Source organism: Lissotriton vulgaris, chromosome 8, assembly GCF_964263255.1.
Source record: "Lissotriton vulgaris chromosome 8, aLisVul1.2, whole genome shotgun sequence".
NCBI classification, from domain to species: Eukaryota; Metazoa; Chordata; class Amphibia; order Caudata; family Salamandridae; genus Lissotriton; species Lissotriton vulgaris.
The window spans coordinates 723,216,710-723,241,391 of NC_141696.1; positions in this window are offsets into that span (position 1 = coordinate 723,216,710).

Here is a 24,682-nt window from a genome sequence, read left to right on the forward strand (position 1 = left end):
GGTTCTTAGTAGTTTCTGTTCTGGAACTTACACGAAGCACTCCACCCACTTTCCTCACAATCTTTTCTACTCTCAAGAGACAACAACATCGAGCATCTTCCGGAAAACTTTGCTGAAATGGCTGCCCTTTCGCATTCATCTTCCGAATCTGAAGGAAATGAGCGACCACCGTTAAGAAGAAAAAAGGAATCTTTCATTTGGCAATTTTTTACTTATCCTGAAGATCAAAAGAAAGTGAATGCGCCAAAAGTAACCTGCACGATATGCAATTCGGAGCTCTCAAGGGGAAATCCAAATAGAAAATATTCCTTTTCTATACACACCATGCTGCGGCATGTTAAACAAAGGCACCCTGAGCATTATGCAAAAGCATCGACAAGAGCCCTGGCCACGCTATTACCATCAGAGGTGGCCAGCACATCTTCTGGTGGACGACCTGTATCTCCATCGAGTGCTGAGATGGACTTGAGACCATATCTTGCGAAGGTGCACATGAAATGCAACAAGTGTGGAGAAATTCTTTTGTACGGAGAGCAGAGCCTCGTTCTTATTCAACTCAAAATTGAAAGTCATAAATGCCCCAAGAAAAGATACATTTCTTTACTTCATTTTCATAGTATTACAGACTAAAAAATGTAGTAGCAACTTTAAGAAATCAAAAGCATCATACGACTTTTTTCCCAAAAAAAAAAAAAAAGTTCTTTTCAGAACTAACTATTTCTACCAAAACATGCTCCAAGAGCAACTTATGACATGTTTTTTCGCCGCTTCATTGTAGTGCGCGACCGGGTGCGCGCACCCTCCTATCGCGTACAGGACCTGACACTTGCATGTGAAGTCATGTGACTTCTAAACAACACTTCTAATTGGTTCTTGGTAGTTTCTATTCTGGAATTTACACGCAGCACTCCACCCACTTCCATCACTTTCTTTTCTACTCTCAAGAGAGAACAATGTCGAACATCTTCCCGAAGACTTCGCTACAATGGCTACCGTTCCGCATTTATCTTCCGAATCTGAAGGAAATGAGCGACCACCTTCGACAAGAAAAATGGAGTCCACGCTATTACCATCAGAAGTAAACAGCACATCTTCCGGAGGACGACCTGTATCTCCATCGAGTGCTGAAATGGACTTCAGACCATATCTTGCGAACGTGCACATGAAATGCACGAACTGTGGAGAACTTCTTGTATACGGAGAGCAAAGCTTTACTCTAATTAAACACACAATTGAGAGTCATAAATGCTCCAAGAAAAGTTAAATTTCTTCACTTTATTTGGATAGTATGACATACTGAAAAATGTCGTAGCAACTTTAAGAAATCAAAAGCATCAAAACACTTGTTTCCCAAAAAAAAAAAAAAAAAAGTTCTTTTCAGAACTAACTCTTTCCACCAAAACATGCTCCAAGAGCATATTATAAGATGTTTTTTCGCCGCTTTATTTTAGTGCGAGACCGGGTGCGCGCACCCACCTATCGCGTCGAGACACGCATGTGCAGTCATGTGACTTTAAAACAACACTTCCAATTGGTTCTTACTAGTTTCTATTCTGCAATTTACACGGAACACTCCACCCACTTCCCTAGAAAACCAGTTTATCGAAAAACTTTTAAAGCCTCCTCTTATGAAATATTCGACATCAATCACATAGCAGAGTACTAAATAGCACTATATACACTCCGTCCCTTAATTATAATAGACTTATTGCTATGTAAAAGCAACTTTTTTTTTCATGCGATAATGTGAAATGCTGAGCCTATTACATAATTTTATTTCACATATATGTTACTATTCTCCTTCGAGTACTAACACCGTAGAAAATACCACCAATAGCGGTGATATATTTTACACCGAGAACGGGCGCTCTCTATCCCTTACAGCCCTTACAATTATAAAGTTTTATTTCCTAAGTCTCTAATCTCCAACTGTGCAACGTAGCTCCCCTGTGTGTCGTAATAAGGTCCATAAACAAAAACTACAGGGCCAGCATTATAAACATACACAGAACCACAAAACGACAAGAGCCACCATACTGATATATATCCTTAATATAATAAACCTCTGAGAATAAATACATATTTCCGTGGCACCCCATAACACAAATGTGGCGTCCTCTGACTCTGCTCCATTACCAAACACCGTAACTCCCCGCCCCCCTCACTTTTCACTAAACTCCGCACTCCACCCCACCCGAACCCCCTATTACAAACCCCCAACCTACCCTCCCTGCCCAAACCCACCATGAACCTCAAACCGCTCCTAGAAAACTTATAAGACACAGGATTACTAAAACTCAAAGAATAGGCAACAGGCAGATAATGTAAATGGTACATAAAGGCACATATTTTTTCCAAAATACTATTTAAAAACATGTTCTATTTTTTATAAATCTATCATGCATCTGACCCTCTAGAACTGCTTTCAAAACGTGAACTATAAACCTCTACTTTTCATTTTCAAACCATACACTTTCATCTGACCCTCTAGAACTGCTTTCAAAACATGAACTATAAACCTCTACTTTTCATTTTCAAACCATACACTTTCAATTACAATATTTTTTTTCCCACAATTCATGTAATGTTACACACCTTTTCTAAAATACACCAGTCCCTATCATTTATAAGGATTTATTTTCAGTCTTCATCAGTGACACTTTCTTCACATATAATAGAAATCACTATAACTTTTTAAACGACAATGCTAACGCGGTAAAAATAACCCTTCATTTGCTTTCCTTTAAGAATGCACACTATGTACCCCACGCATGCGTTTCTTAATCTTTGTATTTGGCAGCGAATACCGACCTTGAATCGGAAGACATGAACAAGACCGCCATTGTCACATTTAAAACTGAACGTTGCATCTGCTCACACACATATCTTTCACTAAGCTAACATTCACAGAAAACAGTATTGATCTAAAAAAGAAATTGACCTTGCTTTACAACTCCCTCAAATCACTCCCTTATTTTTTAACTTATCCTCCAGTTCAAAAAAAGCTACTTTTTCAATATCCACTAAGCAATATATAAGTGACTAGACTCCTACAAAATGTATCAAGTCATTCTGCTTCTCTCCACTGCATAGCCGGCGACCTAATTCTGTGGAGTTGCTATACAACCAGCGGTGCTGCGCCGTTTCCTTTACCATCTTGGGAAATTCAAAATGGATGTCCCTCCTGCCTTCGCAAACGAGCCGGGCCACTTAGAACTATTTCGACAGAGAATGCTTCTGTACTACGGCACCTTACCACTCTCAACTTTGAATACTTCATATCGATTATCATTTCGATATTCGTATTTCACCTGTGTGCAGCCTGTATTTCATTGCCTGAGCTGTGATTTCACGTGGGCCCTGGATTTATGTCTCTGCAATTTGGTACCTCCTGAACCGAATTACAATCACCTCATGAATCCGTTACTTGATCATGAACAGCTTTGTTACAACGGAGGGTTTATGGCCTTTGCAGCGATACAAGGAGTTCTGGGTCATTGGAATATATTCGCAGCGGCGCAAGATTTCCTAACAGAGAGCTACATCGAAAACCCACTGAGCTGCCCAATGATGGTAAAAGACGCTCCAATAATGACAGATCATGAATGCTCCTTTGATCTTCTCAATTGGATGGCTGACATGTTTTCAGATGATAACAATGATTTCATGTTAGAGGCACTTGCTGCATACTTTGCCTACACAATGGACGGTTAACTCTTTCCTAACAGCGAGCTACATCGAAAACCCACCGACCTGCACTCTGATGGTAAAAGAGGCTCCGATTATAACAGATTATCAGTACTGCTTTACTCTTTTCCATTGGATAGCTGACATACTTTCAAATGATAAAACTGATTTCCTGTTACAAGCAGAAGCTACCTATTTTGCCTAAACAATGCTTCAATAACTCTCATACAAGCTATTGACATCCTCATTTCCTTTTGGTTTTCTATATTCTTCACGTTCTTTTCCATATTTTCTTTTGAAGAACAGACCTATTTGCTTTACTAACAATGGACATTATGATTTTGTGTTGTTTGACAGCTGATTCATAAAGTAATGATGTATAACCACTTGCATTTTCATATATCGTTCCTAAACTGAAAGGCCAGAGACCTTCTTCCATTAATTAAAATATAATATACTTCCTTATAAGAGTGTACAATGTTTTTTTCCAACTATATTCATTTTTCTTCAACTATAGCGTTTGTATTCTATGTACTACTAACAATACCAATTACTGTGTTTTTTGCAATTTCTGTACTCATATTACATAATGATTTGCCTTTAAAACAGTACATTTCTAAATAAACATTTCAAATATTCACGGTTTCTCTTTTAATGCATAATCTCAACTGAAATGATTTCATTTTGAAAAACTATTCATGGGTTCCACATAACCTTAACTGTAGACACTGAAGACCTTATTTATGAAGACCTTCCGCCGCCGGGGCCTCATTTTTTAAAATGGGAAAAAGTAACGCACCGGTGGCGCAAGGCCTTCATAAATAAAGTCCTGAATGTTTTCTTTTCTCGAACTCACTTACTGATACTAGAACCTCCAAGCCAATTACGGCCCGTGAACTCTTTCTTAGTAGGTCGCGCACCGTAAAGACAGTTATACCACTGTTAACTTTTTTTTTTACTGTTACTAAGCACCGACACAGTTCCGCTTCACTCAGAGTTAATCACTGCTCCCACGCTTCTACAGGCCAGACGCTATGTCGTATTTCTCTCCTTATCACCCTTTCATCTCCACAATAGCAAACAGTTCTCCGCCTGCCACCAGAGAACAGACTCAGATGCAGAGGCACCAAAGAGTGAACCCATCACCAACTGCCATCTCCGGCTGTTTCCATGGTTACACCTCATTCTGCACCTTGCTGAAGGCACAGGTCAAAAGTTCATGTCTTAACGTTCTACAACAAACTAAGAAGACTATTTTCCCTCCAGAAACTCCTGCCAATACACAGCTCTGTTACATATCTTGTTTTTTCACACCCAATAGTACTTTTCGTTTAACATAAACATTAACATGGAACGTACTGTTCAATCTCCACTTGTTACAATCAACCAATAATTTTTATTTTTTAAACCACACCCAGCCTCTTCCTTTTTCTTTATTTAGAATTTCAACTTCTAACTCCCATTCCACTTCCAGAACCGATCGGAGGACGACTACAAATCCCTTGAAAATGAAGGTCTGGCTAATAGGACACAGTTATATTCACTGGAGTGAAAAATATGCAGTAAGCAGACGAATTTGCAACCTCAGCTTACCAAATGTACACATAACATGGATTTCCAAAAGAGGATTGAAATGTCACCAATTGATTCCATTGGTGAAAACTTTTATGCATCTCCCAGAACCAGACCTTATAATTGTGCACTGTGGTGGGAACGATCTAGGCACAATCACTGGGGTAGGTCTGGAAATGCTTCTAAAAGACACCTTTCGACAATTGATGACACTTTTTCCTCGATCTGCCTTGGTATATTCCAATATATGCCAAAGACAGAAATGGAATTGGTCCAATCAACATTGTGCACAATTTGAGAAAGCAAGGAGACATGTAAATAAATCTGTTTCTGTGTTCCTCAGAGATTATAGCATGGGTTCTATTTACCACAACAACTTGCGATACCACATGCAAGACGTCTATAGGAGAGACGGTGTTCATTTCACGAATGAGGGAAACAGAATCTTCCTCTGCAACATCAGGCTCTGCATCGGTACTTACTTATAAATGCAGAAAACACTCAATTAACACAAGGGCTCTTTTCGGAGCCACCTTATATCTAAGCACTTAAACTTCTGATTTATCTCCATTTTCACACTCTTGTGAATAGGTATGCGCGACCGGGTGCGCGCACCCCGTATTTTTTTTCGGGGGAAAATTATATCTTTTCGCGTTTAAGGGCATTACTGCACACCCCGAGAAAAGCTACGCAGCAAAACAATCTCTAACTTCTCCCCTTTCCATGTTTCAACTCTTTCAAATGAACAATATATCAATATATTTACTCGCAATGACAAAATGGCGGACAAAACTTCCTGATTTACTTCGAATCGAACGTTAGCAGACGTCACGCAGCCAAAAAAAATTCCGCTCACGCGCAGCCGCTAGGGTGCGCGCACGCGTGCGCGCCTATAGATATATAATTGACTTTAACTTTAATTTTCTCAACAACTACTGAAAGGATTTACACCATTCCAAAAAAAGCGTAATCTGCGAACAAGACTCTACAGTTTTGGCAAATTTCTTATAAATCCATTCAGCCGTTCGACCTGTAGCCGAGTCTAAAGGTCCTATGGAAAATAACATGGAGAAAACACGTTTTGGGACCCCCCTTATATCTCAGCCCCCACTTGACCAATCCCCCCTAAACTTTCAGGGAAGGAGCGCAGCGGACCGAACCATCTTCTTTGAGAAATCCGCTAAGATTCTTCAACCAGGGCCAAAGTTATTCCAAAAAGAATGTTGAGGATTTCCTATGGAAACTAGGTCCTAACTATAACTACCTACTGGCGACCGCCAGTAGGTAATATATATATATATATATATATATATATATATATATATATATATATATTACCTACTGGCGATAGCCAGTAGGTATATATAGTTAGGATTTTTTTCCTATGGGATTTTTGAAAATTCTATGTCGAATAACTTTGGCTTATGAGGACAGAATTGGCTGAAATTTTCAGGAAAATGGAACATTTTGTTTCTGAGCAGCCCCTGAAAATTTGGGGGGTTTTCGTCAAGGGGGGGCCGAGAAAAAAGGGGGGTCCCAAAACGTGTTTTTCCCATGCAATTTTCCATAGGGCGGTTGGCCTCACTTTTAGCCTGAACGGCTGAATGGATTTACACCAAACTTGGCAAAATTGTAGGGACTGGTAGCCCGATGTGCCTTTGCTATGTCTCAAGATATAGGCTCCAGTGGTTTTTACGAAAATTAACTTTGAAAAATATAAATTGGGCTACATTGGGCTATATATATGTTGGAGCCCAAATGTAGCCCAATGTAGCCCAATGTAGCCCAATGTAGCCCAAAGATGGCCACCAGAGACAAAAAACCAAATGTAGCCCAAATATCAGCCAGATGTAGCCCAACTATAGCCCAATGACAGATTGTCCCAGAGTGTTCTAAAGAACAACTAGAGTGCTAACAGTCCTACTTGTTACAAAGGTATGGCACACCTGAAGCCATCTTGATTGGAATAAAGTGGTAACTCTTAAAACATTTAATTTAAAAAGGAACAAAATGAGGGGGTTCATTTTGCCATAGAAAGTATGATTAGCGAATATATGACGAAATCCCGCATACCATCAGTCCGCAAAAAAAATCCCGCATGTACTATTAGGCCGCAAATTAAAATAACGAAAACTTTTAGAACGAATATGCCTTTAGCATACACTAAACAACTAAACTACCCTAAACCCTAAAACACTACCCCCAGCATGACCCTACACTACACAAACAGTACAACACTACCCTAAACCCTAAAACACTACCCCCAGCATGACCCTACACTACACAAACACTACAACACTACCCTAAACCCTAAAACACTACCCCCAGCATGACCCTACACTACACAAACACTACAACACTACCCTAAACCCTAAAACACTACCCCCAGCATGACCCTACACTACACAAACACTACAACACTACCCTAAACCCTAAAACACTACCCCCAGCATGACCCTACACTACGCAAACACTACAACACTACCCAAAACCCTAAAACACTACACCCCAGCATGACCCTACACTACGCAAACACTACAACACTACCCTAAACCCTAAAACACTACCCCCAGCATGACCCTACACTACACAAACACTACAACACAACCCTAAACCCTAAAACACTACCCCCAGCATGACCCTACACTACGCAAACACTACAACACAACCCTAAACCCTAAAACACTACCCCCAGCATGACCCTACACTACGCAAACACTACAACACTACCCAAAACCCTACAACACTACACCCCAGCATGACCCTACACTACGCAAACACTACAACACTACCCTAAACCCTAAAACACTACCCCCAGCATGACCCTACACTACGCAAACACTACAACACTACCCAAAACCCTAAAACACTACACCCCAGCATGACCCTACACTACGCAAACACTACAACACTACCCTAAACCCTAAAACACTACCCCAGCATGACCCTACACTACGCAAACACTACAACACTACCCTAAACCCTAAAACACTACCCCCAGCATGACCCTACACTACGCAAACACTACAACACTACCCTAAACCCTAAAACACTACCCCCAGCATGACCCTACACTACAACACTACCCTAAACCCTAAAACACTACCCCCAGCATGACCCTACACTACGCAAACACTACAACACTACCCTAAACCCTAAAACACTACCCTCAGCATGACCCTACACTACGCAAACACTACAACACTACCCAAAACCCTAAAACACTACCCCCCAGCATGACCCTACACTACGCAAACACTACAACACTACCCAAAACCCTAAAACACTACCCCCAGCATGACCCTACACTACGCAAACACTACAACACTACCCTAAATCCTAAAACACTACCCCCAGCATGACCCTACACTACGCAAACACTACAACACTACCCAAAACCCTAAAACACTACACCCCAGCATGACCCTACACTACGCAAACACTACAACACTACCCTAAACCCTAAAACACTACCCCCAGCATGACCCTACACTACGCAAACACTACAACACTACCCAAAACCCTAAAACACTACACCCCAGCATGACCCTACACTACGCAAACACTACAACACTACCCTAAACCCTAAAACACTACCCCCAGCATGACCCTACACTACGCAAACACTACAACACTACCCTAAACCCTAAAACACTACCCCCAGCATGACCCTACACTACGCAAACACTACAAAACTACCCTAAACCCTAAAACACTACCCCCAGCATGACCCTACACTACGCAAACACTACAACACTACCCTAAACCCTAAAACACTACCCTCAGCATGACCCTACACTACGCAAACACTACAACACTACCCAAAACCCTAAAACACTACCCCCAGCATGACCCTACACTACGCAAACACTACAACACTACCCAAAACCCTAAAACACTACCCCCCAGCATGACCCTACACTACGCAAACACTACAACACTACCCAAAACCCTAAAACACTACCCCCAGCATGACCCTACACTACGCAAACACTACAACACTACCCAAAACCCTAAAACACTACCCCCAGCATGACCCTACACTACGCAAACACTACAACACTACCCAAAACCCTAAAACACTACACCCCAGCATGACCCTACACTACGCAAACACTACAACACTACCCTAAACCCTAAAATACTACACCCCAGCATGACCCTACACTACGCAAACACTACAACACTACCCAAAACCCTAAAACACTACCCCCAGCATGACCCTACACTACGCAAACACTACAACACTATCCTAAACCCTAAAACACTACGCCCAGCATGACCCTACACTACGCAAACACTACAACACTACCCTAAACCCTAAAACACTAGCCCCAGCATGACCCTACACTACGCAAACACTACAACACAACCCTAAACCCTAAAACACTACCCCCAGCATGACCCTACACTACGCAAACACTACAACACTACCCTGAACCCTAAAACACTACCCCCAGCATGACCCTACACTACGCAAACACTACAACACAACCCTAAACCCTAAAACACTACCCCCAGCATGACCCTACACTAAACAACCACCACAACTCCACACTACACTAACACAACACTACACTACACAACACTACACTACACTACACAATCACTAACCCACGAAAAAATTAACACAAACCCACTTACCTCTCTCGTCATCGTGGTTTTCACAACGCAAATGCATTTACCATACATGCCTTTAAAACGTAATTCTTTGTAAAGGCATGCGCGATAAATGCACATGCGTTTTGAAAAAATGCGGGATAATGGTATGCGAGCTCAATGACCTTGCGGGATAATGGTATGCGGACTGAAAGTCTGCGGGATAAAAAATGCGGGAAAATGGCTGCAAACCATGATTAGCAGCAGACTTCCCTGGTGAGCACTAGCTTTACTACAGTGATCTAATGAGCAACTAGAGTGCTAACATTCAGAATTTATGGCAAATGTGTGACACATCTGAATGCCTTCTTGATAGAACCAAAGTAAACAAGCATTGAAAATGCAATAGATCTCGCCCTCGTTTAAGTTAAAGCCATTCTGTTTGTAATGAGGTGGCTTTTTAGCTTTGCTTTTATTAGTGTTTTTAAAACTTTCATGTAAATAACATGCATATGTATGCATATATGTATATGTATGCATGCATTTATATTTATATAGATATGCAGATTACATATGTTTATATATGTATATTACCTACTGGCGATAGCCAGTGGGTATATATAATTAGGATTTTTTCTCTATGGGATTTCTGAAAATTCTATGTCTAATAACTTTGGCGTTTGTGGACGGAATTGGCTGAAATTTTCAGGAAAATGGCACATTTTTTTTCTGAGCAGCCCCTGAAAATTTGGTGGGGTTTCGTCAAGGGGGGGCCGAGAACAAAGGGGGGTCCCAAAACGCGTTTTTCCCATTCATTTTTCCATAGGGCGGTTGGACTCACTTTTAGCTCGAACGGCTGAATAGATTTACATGAAACTTGGCAAAATTGTAGATATGGTTTGCCCGACGTGCCTTTGCTATGTCTCAATATATGTGCTCCAGTGGATTTTGAGAAATTAACGTTTAAAAAAATATATATATCTGTGACAGCGCTCCGGTTAGCGCCCCGGTTCGCGTACCTGACGCGTAACGGAACTTCGCGAAGTGAATCTGATTGGCTCTCCGGTGTCTGTCAACATTCTAAACAAACCGGAGCGGCCGCCATCTTGTCTCTCGGTACGATCGAGAGACAAGATGTGGTGAAAAACGAAGGGGGAAATGAAGGAAAGGGGGCAAGGTAGACCACTCCTGACCCCCTAGGATTGATGAGGGGGATATTAAAGTGCCCCGCGGGGCAAAACATTTTGCGATTTTACGCCGTAGAGGCGCGTCCCGGTACGCGAACCGGGCAGCTCACCGGGCAGCTCACCGGGCAGCTAACCGGGCAGCTAACCGGCAGCGTAGCTGTCAACATTGTAAACAGTCCGGAGCGGCCGCCATCTTGTCTCTCGGTAGGTTCGAGAGACAAGATGTGGTGAAAAAAGAAGGGGGAAATGAAGGAAAGGGGGCAAGGTAAACCCCTCCTGACCCCCTAGGATTTATGAGGGGGATATTAAAGTCCCCCGCGATTTTTCGCAGTAGAGGCGCTTCCCGGTACGCGAACCGGGCAGCTAACCGGCAGCGTAACGGGAGTCCGCCATCTTGTGTTTTTGGAGCGTCTGGTTCGCGTACCGGGTAGCGTCCCGGTAAGCGTAACAAGGGGAAAACCAAGAGAAACAGTAAAAAAAAAATTAAGGGAATAGATTTCCAGCAAACTTGGCAAAATTGTAGGGACTGTTTGTTTGATGTGCCTTTGCAAGGCCTCAAGATATGTGCACGTGTGGATTTTGTCTAATTAAGGTTAAAAAAAATATATATATCTGTAAGCGTGCTCCGGCACTCTTACGTTACGGGTTTTGTTTGCGCTGCAGAACCGATACGTCACGGTTATGCGACGCGTCATGAGGCGTCTCACGTGGCTACGTGATACGTCACGTAATAAAGAATATATTTTACAGCTATAGATATTAGCTTTTAAAAAACCAATGAAATTCACTGAAAAAACCATAGGTTATAGACCATATATAGTTAGGAATTTGCATTTACAAAACCTTGAAAATTCACTGAAAAAACCATAGGTTAGAGACCATATATAGTTAGCTGGACATTTTATTGACAAAAAACCAATGAAATTCCATATATAGTTAGTTGCACTAACTATATATCGCGCACCCGCAATCCACTGCTGATGATGTCACATATTACATCATTCATGACATGGTCAGTGACATCACTGATGACATCACTGATGACATCTCAAATGACATCACTGATGACATCACTGATGACATCTCAAATGACATCAGTGATGACATCATGACACACCAATACCAGTTACTACATACGCACTCACTGATTCCTACGTCTACACACACATTCACTCATTCACCCATACAATCACTCATACATACAGTCACTCATTATTACACTATCATATGCACTCATACACCTATGCAGACACTCACACACTGCCACTCATCCATGGAGTTACTCACACACCTAGTCAGTCCTGTAAAGAATCAATCACACTTCCATTTCCTCATCTATACAGTTAAACACAGAACACCATACTTCAGTGACATCACTGATGACATCACTGATGACATCTCAAATGACATCACTGATGACATCTCAAATGACATCACTGATGACATCATGACACACCAATACCAGTTACTACATACGCACTCACTGATTCCTACGTCTACACACACATTCACTCATTCACCCATACAATCACTCATACATACAGTCACTCATTATTACAACACTATCATATGCACTCATACACCTAGTCAGTCCTGTGAAGAATCAATCACACTTCGATTTCCTCATCTATACAGTTAAACACAGAACACCATACTTTTCACACATATACTAACACATACTTACTCTCTTATACAATCACTGATACAAGTACACATTGATATGCACAGAGTCACACACCTCCCAGCCAGCCACACACACACTCAGTCTTCCATACATCCACTCATTCTTCAATATGTAAAACATATTTAAACTTTACAAAAACACACAGACACTAGATGATGTCATCAGTGATGTCATTTGAGATGTCATCAGTGATGTCATCAGTGATGTCATTTGAGATGTCATCAGTGATGTCATCAGTGATGTCACTGACCATGTCATGAATGATGTAATATGTGACATCATCAGCAGTGGATTGCGGGTGCGCGATATATAGTTAGTGCAACTAACTATATATGGAATTTCATTGGTTTTTTGTCAATAAAATGTCCAGCTAACTATATATGGTCTCTAACCTATGGTTTTTTCAGTGAATTTTCAAGGTTTTGTAAATGCAAATTCCTAACTATATATGGTCTATAACCTATGGTTTTTTCAGTGAATATATATATATATATATATATATATATATATATATATATTCAATGAAAAAACCATAGGTTTTAGCCCATATATAGTTAGGGATTAGCATTTACAAAACCTTGAAAATTCACTAAAAAAAACATAGGTTGTAGACCATATATAGTTAGGGATTAGCATTTACAAAACCTTATTTTACTCGCATAAAACCATTGAAATTCGCATATATAGTTAGTTGCGCTAACTATATATCGCGCACCCGCAATCCACTGCTGATGATGTCACATATTACATCATTCATGACATGGTCAGTGACATCACTGATGACATCACTGATGACACCTCAAATGACATCACTGATGACATCACTGATGACATCATCCAGTGACTGTATGTTTCTGTAAAGTTAAAATATGTATTACATATTGAAGAATGAGTGGATGTATAAGTGTCTGGATGAAGGATTTAGTAGGTGCATGACTGACTGTATAAGTGAGTGATTAAATGTGTCTCACTGAGTGCATGGGTTAGTGACTAAACTGTCTTAATTTGTGCATCATTATGTCTGTTGTTCTGTAAACTGCTGCATGTGTTGGTCAGTAGCTATATGAGTAACTATATGGGTTATTTATTGGTTGCCCAAGTATTTGTATGGGAGACTGAGTGTGTGTAGGGGTGGCTGGGAGGTGTATGACTCTGTGCATAGATGTGTGAGCAGTTGATTCACTAGATGTATGGGTTCAAAAGTGCATGTGGAAACAGCTGTATGGGCGGTTGACTGTGTGCATGAGTGTATTGGTGAGTGAATGGATATCTCAGTGCTACATGTCAAAGTAAGTACATATGTAAAACACAGTACATGTGAGAGTTGACATATATAAATAACTGTGCATAAGAGCCAGTGAATGTGTGAGTGGCTGTATGGATCATTGTGAACTTGTATCAGGGATTGTATAAGGGAGTAAATATGTGTTAGTATATGTTTGAATAAGTAAGATGTGTATAACTGTATAGTTGAGGAAATGGAGGTGTGATTGATTCTTTGCATGACTGACTAGGTGTGTGAGTAACTCCATGGATGAGTGACAGTCTGTGAGTGTCTGTTTACACTGAGTGTATCTAAGGTTATATCAGAGTCTGAAGAGGTTCATCGTATAATCACATGAATGATGTCATCAGTGATGTGATCAGTAATGTCAAATGAGATGTCATCAGTGATGTCATCAGTGATGTAATTTAAGATGTCATCATTGATGTCATCAGTAATGTCATTTGAGATGTCATCAGTGATGTCATCAGTGATGTCATTTGAGATGTCATCAGTGATGTCATCAGTGATGTCACTCACAATGTCATGAATGATGTAATATGTGACATCATCAGCAGTGGATTGCGGGTGCGCGATATATAGTTAGCGCAACTAACTATATATGCGAATTTCAATGGTTTTATACGAGTAAAATAAGGTTTTGTAAATGCTAATCCCTAACTATATATGGTCTATAACCTAAGGTTTTTTTAGTGAATTTTCAAGGTTTTGTAAATGCTAATCCCTAACTATATATGGGCTAAAACCTATGGTTTTTTCATTGAATTTCAATGGTTTTTTAATAGCAAATATCAAAAGCTGTCAAATGTCAAGTACGTGATAGGTAAAAACATTTTCGTATTTATGCACGCTAATGTGCTTTGAACGCTGCCCCCCCCCTCTTTTCTCTTAGAAGTACTCTCTCTTTGCAGATAGTGAAGGGTAGTTAACGCAGGCCTTTGCCCCCCTTGTAATCCGTTGTGCCTGCTTGTCTCTCCATTTGATTGATTGTTATCCAAGCATTTACTATTTTAGAATTTATTCTCTTTGGTTCATTCTCTATTTACTAACAAGCACAAAGCCGTAATACTCTGTTTAGTCTTTGCAGATAGTGAAAAATCGTGTAAAAAAAAAAAAAAAAATCGAGCAAAATCAGTAGGCCACTAATGGGATCTCTTTTTGACCTCGCTAAAATAGAAACATTAGGAACAACCCTTCATGAGAAATACGAAACTAGTGAGATGAACTGAGCTCCACACCATGATGGCTGCAAGACAGCTCGGCTCCGCCACCCACCCCACCCAAAATAACGATAAACTCTATGCAAATATTATAAATATATACAACACACCAGCAAAGTAACAGGGTAAAACATTTTATTAAATAACTATTTACATAACTATTTTATACTTTTTGTTGCCTGATCCGGCTAGCTCAATCGATCGAGCATGAAACTCATGCACTCTGATAGCAAGCGTTGCTGCTGATGCTATGCAAACAAAAACTGGTTTTCAGTTTGTACATTCTTCAAGATTTTTCATCCAAGGCTGGTTGAGAGTTTGTAGAACGATGTCTTCAGATTTTCAACATACGGTGTGGTGGCGCGGACTGGGAGGGTGCGCTTGACTTCTGCCCCCTCCCCAAGTCGTGTTGCCCTGGCGTGGCCTAAGATCGCCCCCGACATAGGCGGCCGGCTCCCGGGGTCCGGCGGAACTTTTTGCCTTTTGATGACTCTTCCATTCTGGACCTTATCCCACAATCCGTTTGACCTGAAGACATGCTGTAGTGGGGCGCCCCTTTACCGTTTCAGTTGCCATTCCGCCCGCTTTTGCTACACTGTGCCTCTTCTGCCATTCAGCTGTTTACCGCCCGCTCTTGCGACTACAGCGTCTCGCTCACCATGTAGTTGAGTTGCTCCCGCTCTTGCGATGCAGCTATAGGCGGCTGCCACAGGACTCTCAAAATGGCGGCCGCCTCTTCAGATTTGGGCGTGGTCCACTAAAATGGCCATGGGACACCTTGGAACTCGGACGCTTGTCTGCTAGGGCTTGGGCCCCATTCTCGAAAGCGTCCACTGAGCCTTGAAGATTCTACAAAAGTCTTGGGGGCCCCCGACTCCCGCAGGCTTCTGGTGGGGAGCGGCTGCCATGATTGCTCGTGGAATGGCCACGACTGAGATACGAGATGGTGGGGCTCTCATGCTAACGCCAGCTTCAGTCTGAAACATCCAGAAACACTGTAGACTACCAATTCGATCAGTTCCGGTAGCGCCCCAACGTGACCCGGTAGGGAAGAACTTGCCCTCCCCTCTTTGACTGATGGTTCTTGTTGCCTGTCCCTTCTGTTGTCATTTAACAGAACTTTTTAGACTGCTGAAAGGGGTTGTGTTCCGACCGCTGGTTGGTGGAGACATTTTGACTATATTCTGGACCTAGGTTGTCGCGTAATGCGTTATATGACACGCCGCGTTAGCGCACCCGGAAGTACTCCATTGCGCGAAGCGCAGCTTCCCGGAAGGGATCCGGGGCGCGGCGCGCAGCACGTAAAGTAAGCATAACAGGTCATGTGACTTGTTAATAAAACTTTTCATTGGTTCATTTTACTTTTGTTATTCTAATGATGAAAGGCTTGGTCATATGACCTAAAAATTACGCTTTTTATTGCTTTCGAACATTATTTTTTCTTAAACATATATGTTATAATGTTCCAGGCTAATGTATTTTCCCGGAAAATTTACAACTGTCCTGCAAGTAAAATATATTCCTTTTTCTAGAAAAAGGGCGTTTCTTCGTCCCATGACGGAGCCGTTGAGCAAAAGATGCTCTGCCTGCTGTCTTAGACGCCGATAAGCCTGAATATTAGATTCTTATCGATCACTTTATGTTGCAGGAGTAAAAAACACAACAGCCCTTAACCATTTATCTTTACTGCGTTCCTGCGTATTATACCTTTTATCCGTCATGTAATTGGACTGCTTTATTTCACTTGCATTTTACTGATTCGAAAACAGTGACTAAAATTAAAAACTTTACCAATGTAAATACTACTACCATGTTTTGTTTTAAAAACCTTTATTGTGAAAATGTCAGTATACAAATACGGGCCTATAACCACGTGGGCCGGCCACGGAGAAAACTGGAATCGTATATGATGAGGAGACATTTACACTGTAGAGGAACGCAACGAGCGGGCCATTAGGTTGCAAGAACTAAAGTGTCTAACAGTTGCGGAATCGGTGGACGTAAATTTTGTAATTAAAATACGACAGGGCCACTTACAATAAAATTATATAGATATACATTTGCGGGCAAGTACCATGGGTGACGTTAATTCGAACTTTCAATAGTACAGTAATCAATAACACATCAGAACTTAATATTAATAGGGATGTCGAAATATTCAATCAATTCTCGTTCCCGCCCGCCATGTGCTTCAAAACTGCATACGTATCTCGTGATATCAAGGTTGTGCAACCAGTACACAACAAGGAGTTACGAGTCCCATTTATACCGGCGCCATTTTGGGCGAGGCCGGGCAGGTCCAGGATATAGTCAAAATGTCTCCACCAACCAGCGGTCGGACCAGAACCCCTTTCGGCAGTCAAAAAAGGTTCAGTTAAATGACAACAGAAGAGATAGGCAACAAGAACCAACAGTCAAAAGAGGGGAGGGCAAGATCTAAAGCCATTGTTCTACAAACTCTCAAGCAGACTTGGATGGAAAAATCCTGAAGAATGTACAAACTGAAAACCATTTTTTGTCTGTATAGCATCACCACTTTGTGTGAAGCCGCCATTTTGATTCAATCAATAGCGTCCCCCTGCACACATTCAGGGACCTGGTCGTGTCTAAAGGTCAAACGGATTGTGGGACAAGATGCAGAAAGGAAAAGGAAAAAAGTTCCGCCGGACCATGGGAGCCGGCCGCCTATGTCATGGGCGATCTTTGGCCACACCAGGGCAATAGTGAAGCTGCAGCAGGAGTTACAAGCGCTGCTCAGAACTCTCAACTATGACACCACCTCCGTGCCATCCGGATCTTGGCGCCTTGTGCTGGTTCCGACCTATTCACACATCGGTCCGCTACTGACACTACCTCATAGGCCAACGGGACACCCCACGCCGACTTTCGGCGCAGCATTGTAGGATGGCCACACCAGTGCGGCAACTTGCTAGACACCACCTCGGTGCCATCCAGATCTCGGCACGTTGTGCTTCCTTCGGCCTACTGTAGCCGCAAGTGCGGACGCAACTCAGCTGGATAGCGAGTGAAACACCAAGGGGCGCCCCACTGCAGCCGAGGAGCCTCCATCTTGGGGGCGACGAACAGCATCACATTGCTTTCTCAAACAGCTCCCACTGACTGACGCGACCTCACAGGCCAACGGGGCGCCCCACGCCGACTTTCGGCGCAGCATTGTAGGATGGCCACACGCGTTGTGCTGCCTTCGGCCTATTCGCACATCGGTCCGCTACTGACGGCGCCTCACGTGCCAACGGATTTTCTACGCTTTTTATAGCAGCGCGTAACGTAAGCATAACAGGTCATGTAACTTCTTTATAAAAATTTTTATTGGTTCATTTTACTTTTGGTTTCCTAATGATGGAAGGCTTTCATTGGATTAAAACATTTTTTTTTCCCAAACGATGAAAGCCCCACCTTGTTTCTAGATGTTTCAGACTGAAGCTGGCATCAGCCTGAGAGCACCACCATCTCGTGGCTCCCTCGTGGTCATTCCGTGAGCAATCATGGCAGCCGCTACCCACCGGAAGCCTGCAGGAGTCGGGAGCCCCCAAGACTTTTGTAAAATCTTCAAGGCTCAGGGGACGTCCGAGTTCCAAGGTGTCCCAGGGCCATTTTAGTGGACCAGGCCCAAATCCAAAGAGCCGTCCGCCATTTTAAGAGTCCTGTGGAGCCGCCTATCGCTGCACCGCAAGAGTGGGCGCAACTCAACTACATGGTGAGCGAGACGCTGTAGCCGCAAGAGCGGGCGATAAACAGCTGAATGGAGGATGAGGCACAGTGTAGCAAAAGCGGGCGGAATGGCAACTGAAACGGTAAAGGGGCGCCCCAGTACAGCAGACTAGCCTCCACCTGGGGAGGCCCATTCACGCCGACTATCCCCCCCCCCCCCCCGGGGCGCCCCACGCCGTTTTTCGGAGCAGCATTGTAGGATGCCAAAACCAGTGCGACAACTTACTGGACATCACCTGGGTGCCATCCACATCTCAGCGCGTTCTGCTGCCTTGGGACTATTCGCACAACAGACCGCTACTGACGAGGCCTCCCCGCGCAGCCCCCGGGACGCCCCACGCCGTTTTTTGGAGCTGCATTGTAGGATACCAAAAACCAGTGCGGCACCCAGGTAACATCACCTGGGTGCCGTCCAGAACTCAGCACGTTGTGCTGCCTTGGGACTATTTGCACAAAACACAGCTACTGACCATTGTTGCTTCTTTTTTCAAAATTTTTTTTAAATGTATTTACTGTTTTTGTTGCGTTCTATATATTTATAAGTTATTAAAGTGTTATAATCCTACAACTTTGTTGGAGTGCTACATATTTATAATGTGACACATAATTGTAAAAACTTTGATGTACAAAGAGGCATCCCTGGAATCTTCCGCTTCAGGCTCGGACCCACACACCCTCACAGTGAGAATCCCCTCCCCAAGCACAATACAGGATGGTTATCAGATAGTAGGAACGCGTGTGGTGTGACGGATCTCATCGGGTGGGGGCCTTGATCTACTGTAACTCCTTTGAAGAGGGGTGATTCTCTACAGCTGGGGCCATAAACTACATCTGCAGGGCTAGGTGATAGCCTGGGACCGGCCTGGACAATCGGACACAGAGGAAGAGGAGTGTCAGAGGGTGCGGTAGTGAATAGGGTGAAAGGGTGGTGTCGGGCGGGCACGGGGTGTGATTCTCAGGGAAGAGCAGCGCACATGGGAGGAGGTTTCTGGCCCATGCATGAGAGAGAGAGCGGGGGTGACCAGTGCGTGGGGGAGATGCTTGCGAGGGTGGAGAGCCATGCTGAGGATCGGCGGCGTGCAGAGAGTGGGTCTGGTCAAGGCATCTAAAATGGCTGCCGTGCTCAACAAAAGTGTGGCATTGCAAAAAAGACAAGATGGCGCAGACAATGTTTATCAATAAGGATTAATTTATAACAATTATTTTTAACAAAATATTTACTCGCAGGGACAAAATGGCGGTCAACAGTTCCTGATTTCCATCGAATCGAACGTTAACAGACGTCACGCAGCAAAAAAAAAAAAAACGCTCACGCACAGCCGCTGGAAGACATGTATCAACATATATGAGCCTCCTCAGCCACCCTCAGAAAACAAAAGGGGTCAGGATACGTCTCCTGTACCCCCTTATACCTAGTATTTGATTAAATCGAAACACAAAATGGCGAATTCACGTTTCGCTACCAGTTTGCGACCCGGTTCGTGAACCGAGAAGCGCTTCTACCGCGAAAAATCAAATTTTTATTATTTGCCCCACGGGACCCTTTAATAACCCCAACATCATTCCTAGGGGGTCAAGAGGGGTCTACCTAGCCCCCTTTCATTAAATTCCCCCTTCGTTTTTCTCCTCCTCTTGTCTCTCGATCCTACCGACAGACAAGATGGCGGCCGCACCGGACTGTTTAGAATGTTGACAGACACCGAAGAGCCAATCAGCTTCGCTACGCAAAGCTCCGTTACGCGAAAAGTACGCGATCTGGAGCGCTATCTGGGACGCTGTCACAGATATATCTGTTTTTTAAACGTTAATTTCTCAAAATCCACTGGAGCACATATATTGAGACCCAGCAAAGGCACATCGGGCTAACAGTCCCTATAATTTTGCCAAGTTTCGTGGAAATCCATTCAGCCGTTAGTTTGCGACCCGGTTCGCGAACCGAGAAGCGCTTCTACCGTGAAAAATTAAATTTTTTTATTTTCCCCACGGGACCCTTTAATAACCCCAACATCATTCCTAGGGGGTAAAGAGGGGTCTACCTTGCCCCCTTTCATTAAATTCCCCCTTCGTTTTTCACCTCTTCTTGTCTCTCGATCCTACCGAGAGACAAGATGGCGGCCGCACTGGACTATTTAGAATGCTGACAGACACCGGAGAGCCAATCAGCATCCCTTCGCAAAGCTCCGTGACGCGAAAAGTACGCGATCTGGAGCGCTATCTAGGACGCTGTCACAGATATATAAATTTTTTAAAACGTTAATTTCTCAAAATCCACTGAAGCACATATATTGAGACCCAGCAAAGGCACATTGGGCTAACAGTCCCTACAATTTTGCCAAGTTTCGTGCAAATCCATTTAGCCGTTCGAGCTAAAAGTGAGGCCAAACGCCCTATGGAAATTAACATGGGAAAAACGCGTTTTGGGACCCCTGTTTTTTCTCGGCCCCCCCTTGACGAAACCCCCCCAAATTTTCAAGGGCTGTTTAGAAACAAAATGTGCCATTTTCCTGAAAATTTCAGCCGATTCCGTCCACAAACGCCAAAGTTATTAGACATAGAATTTTCAAAAGTTCCATAGAGAAATAATCCTAACTATATATACCTACTGGCTATCGCCAGTAGGTAATATATATATATATATATATATATATATATATATATATATATATTCACTTGAAAAACCATGGGTTATAGACCATATATAGTTAGGAATTAGCATTTACAAAACCTTATTTTACTCACACAAAACCATTGAAATTCCATATATAGTCAGTTGCACTAACTATATATCGCGCACCCGCAATCCACTGCTGATGATGTCACATATTACATCATTCATGACATGGTCAGTGACATCACTGATGACATCACTGATGACATCTCAAATGACATCACTGATGACATCACTGATGGCATCACTGATGACATCTCAAATGACATCACTGATGACATCTCAAATGACATCACTGATGACATCACTGATGACAACATCCAGTGACTGTATGTTTCTGTAAGGTTAAAATATGTCTTACATATTGAAGAATGAGTGGATGAATAAGTGTCTGGATGAAGGATTTAGTAGGTGCATGACTGACTGTATGAGTGAGTGATTAAATGTGTCTCACTGAGTGCATGGGTAAGTGACTAAACTGTCTTAATTTGTGCATCATTATGTCTGTTGTTCTGTAAACTGCTGCATGTGTTAATCAGTAGCTATATGAGTAACTATATGGGTTATTGATTGATTGACGAAGTATTTGTATGGGAGACTGAGTGTGTGTGTGGCTGGCTGGGAGATGTGTGACTCTGTGCAGATCAATGTGTTCTTGTATCAATGATTGTATAAGAGAGTAAGTATGTGTTAGTATATGTTTAAAATGTAAGGTACTCTATGTTTAACTGTATTGATTAGAAAATTGAAGTGTGATTGATAGTTTACAGGACTGACTAGGTGTGTGAGTAACTCCATGGATGAGTGGCAGAGTGTGAGTGTCTATATTGGTGTATGAGTTCATATGATAGTGTTGTAAAGATGAGTGATTGTATGTATGAATGATTGTATGAATGAGTGAATCTGTGTGTAGACATAGGAATCAGTGAGTGCGTATGTAGTAACTAGTATTGGTGTGTCAATGGTTTAAAAAATTATATTCTGTATTTTACACTGGATGTAACGGAGGTTATATTAAAGTGTGAGGAGATGCATTGTATTGTCACATGAATTATATCATCAGTGATGCCATTTGAGATGTCATCAGTGATGTCATCAGTGATGTCATTTGAGATGTCATCAGTGATGTCATTTGAGATGTCATCAGTGATGTCATCAGTGATGTCATTTGAGATGTCATCAGTGATGTCATCAGTGATGTCACTGACCATGTCATGAATGATGTGATATGTGACATCATCAGCAGTGGATTGCGGGTGCGCGATATATAGTTAGTGCAACTAACTATATATGGAATTTCAATGGTTTTGTGTGAGTAAAATAAGGTTTTGTAAATGCTAATTCCTAACTATATATGGTCTATAACCCATGTTTTTTTCAGTGAATTTTCAAGGTTTTGTAAATGCTAATTCCGAACTATATATGGTCTATAACCTATGGTTTTTTCAGTGAATTTCAATGGTTTTTTAATAGCAAATATCAAAAGCTTTAAAATGTCAAGTACGTGGTAGGTAAAAACATGTTCGTGTCTATGCACGCTGATGTGCTTTGAACGCTGCCCCCCCTCCCCCCCTCTTTTCTTTTAGGAGTATTCTCTCTTTGCAGATAGTGAAGGGTAGGTAACGCAGGCCTTTGCCCCCATTGTAATCCGTCGTGCCTGCTTCCCTCTCCATTTGATTGATTGTTATCCAAGCATTTACTGTTTTAGAAATGGTTCTCTTTGGTTCATTCTCTAATTACAAACAAGCACAGAGTCGCAATACTCTGTTTAGTCTTTGCAGATAGTGAAAAATCGTTAGAAACAACAAAAGGAATCAAGCAAAATCAGTAGGCCACTAATGGGATCTCTTTTTGACCTCGCTAAAATAGAAACATTAGGAACAACCCCTCATGAGAAATATGAAACTAGTGAGAGGAACTGAGCTCGACGCCATGATGGCTGCAAGACAGCTCGGCTCCGCCGCCCACCCCGCCCAAAACAACGACAAACCCTATGCAAATATTATAAATATATACAACACACCAGCAAAGTAACAGGGTAAAACGTTTTATTAAATAACTATTTACATGGCAGCCTGCTGCAACATCGATCCAAATGCATGCCGCCGTTCCCGGGATTTCTCCCCGACTACTCTGCGGCCTACGAGATGGAGAGGCCGGGGCGTTGACTAGGCGGGGCCTCCAGCCGCAACCACAGCGCCAACGATCGCTGCTGACAGCCACTGATCTGAAGAACCGCTGCCTGCGGTGCCTCCCTGAGCCGCTTGACGGAGGCCCCCGAGGGTCGGTGCGGTGGCGCGGACTCGGAGGTGGCGCTTGACTCCTGCCCCCTCCCCAAGTCTTGTTGCCCTGGTGTGGCCTGAGATCGCCCCCGACATAGGCGGTCGGCTCCCGGGGTCAGGCGGAACTTGTTGCCTTTTGGTGACTCTTCCATTCTGGACCTTGTCCCACAATCCGTTTGCCCTGAAGACACGTCCTGCGGTGCCCTGGTCCAACCATCACATATACCTGCGCCAGGAGACGGCGTGGGGTGCACTGGAAGGGAGAGGCGGCGCGAACGAGCCTCCCCCACCTCCCCAGGTGAAGGTTTCTCAGCTACACCCCAGCGCTTCACTCGGCCACCTGAGTTGCGCCCGCTCCTGCCGCACAGGGCCTCGCTCGGCCAGCTGAGTTGCGCCTGCTCTTGCTATTACAGCGTCTCAACCGCCATCCGGCTAAATTTCACCCACTCTTGCGATACAGCGACTCTTCCATTCTGGACCTTGTCCCACAATCCGTTTGACCTGAAGACACGTCCTGCGGTGCCCTCGCAATGCGGCCTGGTCCCTGAATGTGTGCAGGGGGACGGTATTTCTCGCTCGGCCAGCAGATTTGCGCCCACTCTTGCGGCCGATGACATGGAGAGGCCGGGGCGTTGACTAGGCGGGGCCTCCGGCCGCAACCACAGCTCCAACGATCGCTGCTAAAGGAGGGGAGCCTTGCCGGTGAGAGCCACTGATCTGAAGAACAGCTGCCTGCGGTGCCTCCCTGAACCGCTTGACGGAGGCC